The 11,427-nt window shown below is 45.1% G+C and overlaps 1 protein-coding gene across 3 annotated transcripts in view; it reads right to left on the reverse strand.

Annotated features, from left to right (window-relative positions):
• The window catches only part of LOC126297395 (muscle calcium channel subunit alpha-1-like), a 1,224,415-nt gene extending 1,217,746 nt beyond the window's left edge, over positions 1-6,669 (reverse strand). For 2 of the 3 annotated variants that reach the window (XM_049988154.1, XM_049988156.1), the window contains exon 1: positions 6,565-6,669. The gene's annotated coding sequence lies outside the window, so the exon portion shown is untranslated. The remainder of the gene's footprint in view (positions 1-6,564) is intronic. The other variant, XM_049988157.1, reaches the window with a different exon arrangement.
• Between the last annotated feature and the right edge of the window lie 4,758 nt (positions 6,670-11,427).

Raw genomic sequence — 11,427 nt, forward strand, 5'->3', positions numbered from 1 at the left:
ACGTTTTTCTTACGCTACTTCAGAATAATTCCACGAATGAAACAGGTCCTTTGTGCATAGTTATCTTTCCTCGTCACATCCCCCTTCTCTCTCTCTCTCTCTCTCTCTCTCTCTCTCTCTCTCTCTCTCTCTCTCTCTCTCCTCCATTGCCGCCGCACAAAGCCGAACTGAATTCGCTCACAAATTTCGTTATGCAGCGAGATTGCTTTCTATTCCCCGAACTTCTTAAGCAAGAAATTTCTGATTAACATAAGCGGCATCCACCTCATTTCCAGCTTCAAATTATTTCGTGCAAGTAAGGAACTAGGTAATAACGTAAAATCGAGATTCATCAACATAGTTGCGGAAAAACCGTTTAATTGAAACTGCTACAAACCTCTTGGGATTATAACGTGACTCCGATAATTCTTAGGAACATACTTTTCGCTATTAATGGAAGAAAAATAAAGCAGCCAAATGGATCTGTTGAATTTGGAGAACCTTTCTACTGCTTATCTTTCTTACATTCTGGTTGCATGCACACTGTGTGAGTAACTTGTGGAAGTCCATCATTTTCGCGGATGTGGGGCAGCGGTTGATGATTTAAATGAAGAAAACGAATCACCACAACCATATAATCATAAAAACGTATTTCAAGCTACTTGCCTTGGTGCAATATTTACTACATCGTCAGTTCCAGTATGGACCAAAACAGTACTATCACCCTTTGGCCCAGGTATCAAAGATCCCATATCATTCTAACTGAGACACAAATTCCTTTATGCGACTGAGGGAGAAGATGCAGTTGCGATTGTCATCTAATGCTCGAAACTTGCACAATCGCGATTTTTGGCAAACCCACACAACTTATAAACCACTCTGATGACCAGGAGTTCAAAAACTTCACGAGCAGAAACGTCGAGCGCATCAGCGATGTGCGTGTATGTTGGTAGCAACGTAACACTTTAAATATGGCGGGGAAAGAATTATTCGGAAAACAGTCTCATACTTCGATCTGCTACTCCTCTGCACCCACGTGAAATTAATATTGGAGTTACTTTTTCAGGCTGTGCTGAATGGGGAATTTAGGTAGGCACGTGAGAGCAGAGAACGGTGAACTTTAGGTTGTTCGACATCTGAGAGCGGCAGTGCCTTCCCTTCTCGCATCCGTCAAGCGAACAAAGAGACGTTATCTGTGCTGGCGTGGCGCAGACAGTCGCCGCGGTGGAGAGCCTGCCAGGCGGCCGTGCCTCAGCCAGCCAAACACTGCGACGAGCTTAACTTAACTCACCCACTAATATCGAAACTTTACATGTCAGCTCTCGCAGGTGACGCCTTTAGCAGTGTGGATTAATTACACCGAAACACTGTTTCAACAGCGACGAATGGAAGAGACGGGCTTCATTAGCCGCGAGGATGAGCAAAGCAACGTTCCTCACCGCGCTATAACGGTTATTCCGCGTACCTTAACGCCGACGTGACAACAGCCAATAAGCTGCATAGTTTGGAGCAAGTAGTAATTAGAGCGGTCTTCCAAATGTTACCAAATTAGTGTCAGTGCGCAGGTAGTGTTGAAGTGTACGGCGGGCGTTGTAGGAGGAAAAGAGAATTCTCGCAATGGTTTGGACAATCCTGCTGAAACAATTAAGTCTTACGGAACAATACCGTGAAATGTGGCTGGACAAAGTTTAATTTCTTTTTTCTCTTTTTTCCTATCGGGATATACAAAAGTAAAAACACACTATCTTGCTGTTCGTCTGGCAACGCGCAAGCACTGATGTTGTCTGTATAATATATTTGAAAGAATGAAGAGACGTGACACTTATCTATATTGCAGAGAAATCTTCTCAACAAATCGACCTCGTTTCATTACACCCAAGATTATTCGTCCTTCATTTAGTTTAGTCCACTGCCATCCGTAAGTTTAAAGTCGTAAAAAGTGTTGGAAAATTACGCCATTACAGATCGCAACCAAATCAAAGTCTATAGAATCAGTATTTTACTGAAATTTCTTGCTTAATATGAGGGATGGTGATACACTAAAGTTGAGGCAGCATTCGTGTATTCCTCTCCCTCCCTCTCGAGCAGAACTGGTAAACAGTTCTTCTAGAGGCGCAAGTCTGAAAATTTATACTCACGCTAAATCTTTAATAACTGCCTTATACATCTGTCCCTGCACGTAAGTATTTTAACGCTTGAAGCGCGACGTAGCCCTTTGTTATTCTCTAGGCCAGGGACTGGGAACCGATGAGTCAACCTTGAAGGACTTAATTTAGAAGTTGACGCACCTGCGCGACGGTAGAGCATCTGGCATTGTCTCCCGACGCGAAAGTTCTAGAGCGCACACATCTCAGGTATTATAGTAGCCACCCCCACCAACTTCCTCACCGTCTCATATTTTCTGTGCCCTTTATAGTCTCCACTAGCACGTAGTAAAACATTTCATGTCCCCAATTCTTTTCCGTAACGTCGCAACAAAATATAAGCGGTTTATGCTCGGTCGTTTCCGGGATAACAAAAGCACTTTTTCGTGAACACAGGCAAGAATACATCGAGGAGTATTGTCAAGGGGCATATGAAAGCCAACTGAGCGACGTGGTGATTTCTAAATTGGCAAAGGGTTTAAGTTTTCAGCAGTTCTTGAGGTTGTTCGTAGAATTATTTTAGGTATTTCAACTTCTGCTATTCGGTTATAGGTATTTTTCTGTCAGAAGACACATGTATTCTTTGGCTGAAGCAGTATTTGTGTGTTAGGTAGTTCTGTTTTTCCTTAATGCTTTTGTCACTCTCTTTCGTGCAGTTATGACCACTATCCAACTACAATCTTCTGACCACAGGAAAGACAACTCCCACTTACCTACTCCAACATTTGTGGATACTGCAGAAGAAGAACGTAACTGGTAGAAAGCAATGTATTTTCTTGATTCGTTTTGGATGGTACGCTTACTCCAAGTTTTTTAACAGTATGGTTCTACATGATTTCAACAAATTTTCCGCAACAGTTCTCACTGGAAATGTTGACAACTTCTGTGACTCGCTATAGTTGATCAACAAAAGCATGACGAATCGTGCAGTTTCTCGAAAGTCTCTCTCTTCTATTAAAAGTCCAGCGTTGAGGAACCGATCACCCTGGAAGGGGAACATAGGTGACACACTTTTTTCTCACTGTTGTAATGTATTGCTGCTCTGCAAATATATACTGAAATTCGATCTAATTACCGAGTAGAAAAGGCAACGGACGTTTTAAACTATCTGTCGACTTACGTAATTCATAATCACTACATGACACCGATTAAACGTCAAACTGGACACTATTTTTTCAAAAGTTATAAGAAGCAGTGACCAGAAATGAATATGCATGACAAAGTAACGTACATTTGTTTCCTTTATTATGAGCCGACTTCTGTTATCTCGGTGGAGTGACTGCTGAAGAAGATTGACGTTCGTGGTATATGTTCCAACAGAGACTGTAGATTACTTACGTTGCACTTTTTCAGGGTTTATCAGAGGAAAGCTAATTTCAAAACCAAAACTAAGGGAAGTTAGTTGGCAGATTCAGTAAATGAACTACGTACACTACGTGCAGTGTCATATACAGAGCAGTACCGAAATATTTAGTACATTTTTGGCCTCTAAGCACGGACATCCGGTAGCCCACCTTATAGTATGCAGAATTTTTCGATCAACATAACGAACTACATTAATCGCTACCACGATTCCGCAGAGATTGTGAACTTTTCGTCAATAAATTTTGATATTAGACACTACACAACGAACGAGTTTCGGCATTAAATGCTGTTTTGACATGACACACATACAATGAAGAACGGACGGGTCAAAATCAGTTCGGTAGTTGGACAACTTCTAAATTCATATACGTCGCCTAACGCATTAATACACTAAGAAATTTGCATCCATACGAGTCGAAGACTCATATTTTCTCATTTTTTCGTACAATTATGGTGACCGAGGCGTTTGACAGCTTCTTATCATATTGAGTCGTTCGTCAGTTCGTAGACTGGGGAGTTTGAAGAGTTCCAACTTAAAGACTCGCTTTTGGCGCATATTTTGTTTAGGGTACATGTATCACTTGAAATGGCCTGTAAGGCGGAACTGGCTTCTCACGATGTAGCAAGAAACTTACGTAGTCCCAGCAGGAGCGTGATTTTAAAACTCAATAATTTCGTAGTGACGCAGGAAAATAACGTAAAGAAATTTTCTAATAAACGGTGGTAGGACCTTCCGTTCCGGGCTTACGAACGCTACAAAACTGATTTCGGATTGTAAAGTCCGTATGGATGTTTGATTATGATTGGATGCAATCTCCCCCCCCCCCTCTCTCTCTCTCTCTCTCTCTCTCTCTCTCTCTGTGTGTGTGTGTGTGTGTGTGTGTGTGTGTCTTCATTCTTCTTTTTTTCGTATTGTGAGGGATTTTTTGCAGCTGTGGGGAACTGTGAAAGAAATGTAATTCTAGCAGCTGTCAGATTAAACTCATTCGTCGACGCGAGCAGAGAGAATTTCGCTGAACAAGTGTGGCGTTTCGGCAGACACGAAGGCTGCGTCGGCGTCGGCGGCGGCGGCGGCAGCAGCACGCACTCAGGAATTTTGGGCGGCCTAACAGTTTCCAGAGCCCGCGGCGCTACCGTAAACTGAGCGCTGCGCGCTGTCACAAACTCCGCCAAGTCTCCGCAGCACCGTCGGCAAAAACTTGAGAGGCTTCGCACTCAGAGCTATCCGACGAGGTGCATAGCGCAACTCCGGCCAGGGGGGCAGATGATACGCTTACTTTAGCTCCGTCTCTGGCTTGCCAAAAACACCTCAAAATTAAGTGCGCGCGCTATTTAGCTTAATAACTGTCGCGCATACTCGACAGTAAATTCCGCAGACGGCTAAGGAATACTTCGTTGCGACAATACGATAATGGAGAATTAGTGCCTTGCTGAGTCGTCACTCAGGCCAAAGTTACAATTATCCTGATGTGACTTACTCCACACTTTACGAGTTTGTAGTTATGCGATTCTTCTGTTAAGCGTATTTCTACTGTAGCTCGCCTGCTCGCCTTCCGACGAACGTAATTTAAATAAACGTTTACGATGTGTAATTTCCGATTAGAGATTGAAAGTTTTAATCTGTAAATATCGGAAAGCGATTTAATAATCTTGTTATTCGCTTTTGGCTGGCCCTACGTATGTGACAAGAGCGCAGCGCTTTGCACGTGCGCGGGAGCGTTTGACAGATGGCGCTGACTTAGAGCTACCAGCTCGAGTCCCGTTCACGTTACAGTTCGGGATTCCTGCGATTTTAACGCAACGCTCCGACGATTCGACGAAAGACTGCTGAAATGCAAAAGGTGAATTTAAGATTCAAGACTAAACTATCTGTTAGGTCCATTACAACAGCAATAAAAGCGTCACCGCAGCCACCACCATCACAAAACTAAGCACAACGAACGATTTGGAAACACCATCCTTTGAGAGATTTCCGCGAAACTGGAAATTTCACAAGGATCTCAACCTCCTAAATAACCATCATTAACAGCTGTAATTTGAACGCACTAGACTCGGTGTTCCTGGTTTCTACCGACTTATAGAACCTAAATGTAATTTCTTTTACGCAACGCGTGTCAAAAATATCACCAGAATCTTGTGAAAAGTTCTCGAGTATCAGTAAATGGTAGCTGATGAGCAACAAGAGAGACAAAACTAAACGCAACGAAACGAATTGAAAGCACGATCTTTTGAGAGATTTCAACGGAACGGGCAATTTCATAAAGATTTCGAATTTAAAAATAATCGTCGTTAACAGTTACATTTAGGTCCTTAAAGACGCCAGAAAGCAGGCACATCACCTCTAGTGCGTTCAAAATATAATTTATTTCGCACATCCGTGTGTTAAAAATCTCACCACATTTTTGCACGAACTGCTTGAGAATCAGCAAACGGTAAGTGACGAATACAAGAAGAACAATGTCCCATTGTTCCGTGCGTACTAAAATGACTCGTTATTTCATCCGTAAGAGATTATGTTGCGAGATCCACGGCTGTTTAATAGTGCACAAATAAAACAATGCGTCAGTGACACTTTCATTCCAGCCAATATAAATTTCGATCGCCATACGATCACCAACAACCACAAATACGTGCATTACTTACTGTTTTACGATACGAATCTAATTTGTGGCACGAACGTGTGAAGTCTTTAAGCCTTTCTCGGCAGTTTTTCGGGTATTAAACGTCTATACTCACTAACTCAGATATTCTATTTCGGTTTCTATAAAAGCCGCAGTGTCTTTTTCCGCAAGCCTGATGATTCCACTTTACGTTAGACGGTGCGCGGTAGCGCTTTGGCGCGCTCGAAACAATGCTTCCAATACGTCGTGCTTAAAATCGTCGTAAGGAACAAGTGAATCTGTAGTTACTCGTCGTTCACTCTTCGCACACCGAAATCACTATTACTACTGCTACTGCTACTACTACAATTATGAAAATGAAATGGCGCGAACGGCACGCGTAACGCGGAAGAAGCGCGAAACGGCAAAGCTAGGCCGGCAGCGCGGCGCTGGCAACGCGAGGTTTAGGCACTCACCAAGAGAGGGCTGTCGGCATGTCGGTGCGTATCCTGAGGAGCGAGGAGCGACGCGGGAGAAGCACTAAGGCAGACCAGCGCGGCCTGCGGCCAGCCCGCCACTGTTGCCGCAAGAATCCGTCCCGGGCTGGCGGCGCGCCAGTCGACACTACCTTTAATAGTCCTGCGCTCCACAGCACATTGTCTGCCGCGCACGCACCGCCGCCAGCGCGCCTCCCCACAAAACAATACACTGCTGTCCTCCACCTCACACACTGCGAGCTCACGACGCGCCAATCGCGAGCGTGCACAATAAAGCGCTTACATTATCCGGATAACGAGCACGAAACGTGGAAAACGTGGCCACCGGAACAGGTACATGAATTTATCGCTACAAAGCCATATTATGAGCGCAATAAAGCGCTTAAATTATCCACCCGACAAGCGCTAAAAGCGAAGAACGTGGGCAGCGGAACAGGAAGATGAATTTCTGCGCGGAAGGACCTACCGAGATACCGTGCGCCTTTCACAAATGGTTCCTATAAAGAAAAATATTCTTTCGGTACCACAAGTGCGTCTGAAAAGCACAACATATCATCGGTGAATTCCTCTTCAGCATCATCTGTATCTTTACCGCCCTAAATAACTTTCTGTCCAGAAGCAAATAAAAACACAACTTTTGATGGTGCTGAGCCACAATCGTACAGTACTGTTTGAAAGAATTAACCCCCATTTGACTGTACAGAACTGGATTTTTCTTCTGTACTGTCTAGATTTCGGCTTTTATGCCATTATGGAGTACAATGCTAAAAGTTCTTAGAGCATTACCTGCTTTGAACTGTCTTTACCAGATATGACGTATTAAACAGGACTAGCATATGCCTTGCATATGCTTGTTTTGTTTATCTGCGTTGGACTGACTTTACCAGATACTTGTTAATGATCCTAAAAGTTATAATAAGTTTTAGGCCATTAACCATCAATCAGATATACAAGACTATTCGCATATTGTTCGATAATGGCATAAAAGCACAAATCTAGAGAGTACAGAAGAAAAATACAGTACAGTACGTTAAAAAAATGGTTCAAATGGCTCTGAGCACTATGGGACTTAACTTCTGAGGTCATCAGTCCCCGAGAACTTAGAACTAATTAAACCTAACTAACCTAAGGACATCAGACACATCCTTGCACGAGGCAGGATTCGAACCTTCTGAAACGTCCCCTTTGTAAAATTTATACACGACTGTGCTTAATCTGACACACTATAGTTTTTAGAGCAACGCAATCTGACTTTCAAAAATCCCTGCAAAAGAATGGCCCTGACTAACATTAACCTATACGTTTCACAAATCACTTACCTCACAAAAATCTTCGTTACTCAAGCTACTGCAATACAGCGAGCGCCACTACTGCCAGCTAAATAAAAGATTCAAACTACTGAAGGCACTAACTACTGATAGGCACAGTTAGCAAATGAAAGATTTTAATAGAGAACAAACAATGTATTTACCTTTATAGTCATAATATACACTCCTGGAAATTTAAATAAGAACACCGTGAATTCATTGTCGCAGGACACATTCTTGGGGTCAGATACATCACATGATCACACTGACAGAACCACAGATACATAGACACAGGCAACAGAGCATGCACAATGTCGGCACTAGTGCAGTCTATATCCACCTTTCGCAGACGATCGTAGAGATGCTGGATATAGTCCTGTGGAACGGCTTGCCATGCCATTTCCACCTGGCGCCTCAGTTGGACCAGCGTTCGTGCAGACCGCGTGAGACGACACTTCATCCAGTCCCAAACATGCTCAATGGGGGACAGATCCGGAGATCTTGCTGGCCAGGGTAGTTGACTTACACCTTCTAGAGCACGTTGGGTGGCACTGGATACATGCGGACGTGCATTGTCCTGTTGGAACAGCAAGTTCCCTTGCCGGTCTAGGAATGGTAGAACGATGGGTTCGATGACGGTTTGGATGTACCGTGCACTATTCAGTGTCCCCTCGACGATCGCCAGAGGTGTACGGCCTGTGTAGGAGATCGCTCCCCACACCATGATGCCGGGTGTTGGCCCTGTGTGCCTCGGTCGTATGCAGTCCTGATTGTGGCGCTCACCTGCACGGCGCCAAACACGCATACGACCATCATTGGCACCAAGGCAGAAGCGACTATCATCGCTGAAGACGACACGTCTCCATTCGTCCCTCCATTCACGCCTGTCACGACACCACTGGAGGCGGGCTGCACGATGTTGGGGCGTGAGCGGAAGACGGCCTAACGGTGTGCGGGACCGTAGCCCAGCTTCATGGAGACGGTTGCGAATGGTCCTCGCCGATACCCCAGGAGCAACAGTGTCCCTAATTTGCTGGGAAGTGGCGGTGCATTCCCCTACGGCACTCCGCAGGATCCTACGGTCTTGGCGTGCATCCGTGCGTCGCTGCGGTCCGGTCCCAGGTCGACGGGCACGTGCACCTTCCGCCGACCACTGGCGACAACATCGATGTACTGTGGAGACCTCACGCTCCACGTGTTGAGTAATTCGGCGGTACGTCCACCCGGCCTCCCGCATGCCCACTATACGCCCTCGCTCAAAGTCCGTCAACTGCACATACGGTTCACGTTCACGCTGTCGCGGCATGCTACCAGTGTTAAAGACTGCGATGGAGCTCCGTATGCCACGGCAAACTGGCTGACACTGACGGCGGCGGTGCACAAATGCTGCGCAGCTAGCGCCATTCGACGGCCAATACCGCGGTTCCTGGTGTGTCCGCTGTGCCGTGCGTGTGATCATTGCTTGTACAGCCCTCTCGCAGTGTCCGGAGCAAGTATGGTGGGTCTGACACACCGGTGTCAATGTGTTCTTTTTTCCATTTCCAGGAGTGTATATATCAGTTCATGACATCCAGTCTTACAAATTACAAAACTCTGCCATCTCTCTCCCCACGTCCACCACTGCTGGTGGCTCACCTCCAACTGCGCAACGCTACGCGCTGTTAGCATCCAGCTGCCACTGCCCAACACTACAATGGCAGACAACAATGCAAACCAGCCACAGACTGCACACGGCACAGCCAGTGATTTTTATACAGAGCGCTACGTGGCGGCGGCGTTACCAATAAAAAAAACCTAAACAGCCTACTTACACTTCGACTGCAGCGGTCGCGCGGTTCCGGACTGAAGCGACTAGAACCGCTTGGCCACCGCGGCCGGCCAGCAGAACAGCCACTGATATACTGTTTTCTAGCTCGTGTATTCTTATGGCACACTTTCTTTTACGTTTACGCCTTGGTGTTACTGTTTCATTCAATCGAGTAACCTTTATTGGTATTTGCTGCAGATTTAGCAATTCCTGAAAAAAAAAAGGTATTACACAACACGGTAGGTGAACTCCAATTCTAGGGCCAAACAATTATTCGCCTGCATGAAGGAAGAAAGGAAGGAAGGTTGGGTCTAACGTCCCGTCGACATCAAGGTGGTTAAAGACGGAGCACTAGCTCGGACTGTATGAAGGACGGGGAAGGAAATCGGCAGTGCCCTTTCAAGTAAACCATGTCGGCATTTGCCTGGAGCAATTTAAGGAAACCTAAATCTGGATGGCGGGACGCGCGTTTGAAATATCGTCGTCCCGAATGTGAGTCCAGTGTTGTAACCGCTGTGCCAGCGTGCATAAACGTGGATAACGTATTATAGCTATATGTCAATGCAACTCGAGACTTTTTTAAATGGTGAATCGATCTATTACCGAAATAACCAGTTTTCCACCTCTACAGTTGTGTACATTTACACCCTTAGTAAATTATCTATGTCCCTTTTCTATACAAAGGGGTTTAATAGCGGTCCACGTATGTTACCTTTCCCGCGTCCGGGTTCCCGGGTTCGATTCCCGGCGGAGTCAGGGATTTTCTCTGCCTCGTGATGACTGGGTGTTGTGTGATGACTTTAGGTTACTTAGGCTTAATTAGTTCTAAGTTCTAGGGGACTGATGACCATAGTTGTTAAGTCCCATGGTGCTCAGAGCCATTTGAACCATTTTTTATGTTACCTTTGGTAGCAGCTCCTCGCGATAAAAAGAAAACCGAAAGGAAGTAGCGCTTGGTACTGCTTCGGCACCATCTGCTAATGAAAAACATCACCAATGAGGCAATACTTGTTTTGTCTTAAGGTATAAAATCTTGCTTTGTGTATTTATGAAAATAGAAGAAAAACCAACACGGCGCTAGTGGTAATACGTCTGCAGTTAATGATTTTTCACTTTCGGTTACTTTTCGGTGCACCAGCATATTCAGCCTTCATCGGCTTGGTGGGTTTCCGTCTGGCGACAGAGCACTTGTTTAGCACAAGTGATTAACACAGAAAACCAGATCAGTTTAAGTGATTTCCTTCTTCATACAAGGACCCAAGTAAAGACTTCACGAGAACGACCATCTTACCCAGGAGGAGGACTAGACAAGTAACTGACAAACGAACAACAGCTTCTCGTCTTTGACATTTCACATAGCAGACATGCTGTGCAAATGAACGCATACGACTGAGTATCTCAGAGGAGACTTGGAACGATCCAAAGAGAGAGTTTGTATCGGGGATAAAACCAGACTGCTTCTTACTGTCAGACTCTTGACTACTGACGTCACAAGAAGTCTAGAAATTTTCAAACACGCTTACTTCGAATGGTCGGGTGAAACGGCTTTGCTTGTCGCCCTACAAATATGTTTAGCAAATCCTGTGTTACTCGAGTAGTTTTGTAAAAAGTAGAGTCGGGTAACACTGTTGGCTGAGAGGCACCGAAAGGCAGATTCAAGTGCCTAATTGGAAAGAATTTTCTGTCCTTGGCACCTTTCCTTACCGAAGTGTGAGGTGTTGAGTTTTT

This window comes from Schistocerca gregaria, chromosome X (genome assembly GCF_023897955.1).
Source record: "Schistocerca gregaria isolate iqSchGreg1 chromosome X, iqSchGreg1.2, whole genome shotgun sequence".
NCBI classification, from domain to species: domain Eukaryota; kingdom Metazoa; phylum Arthropoda; class Insecta; order Orthoptera; family Acrididae; genus Schistocerca; species Schistocerca gregaria.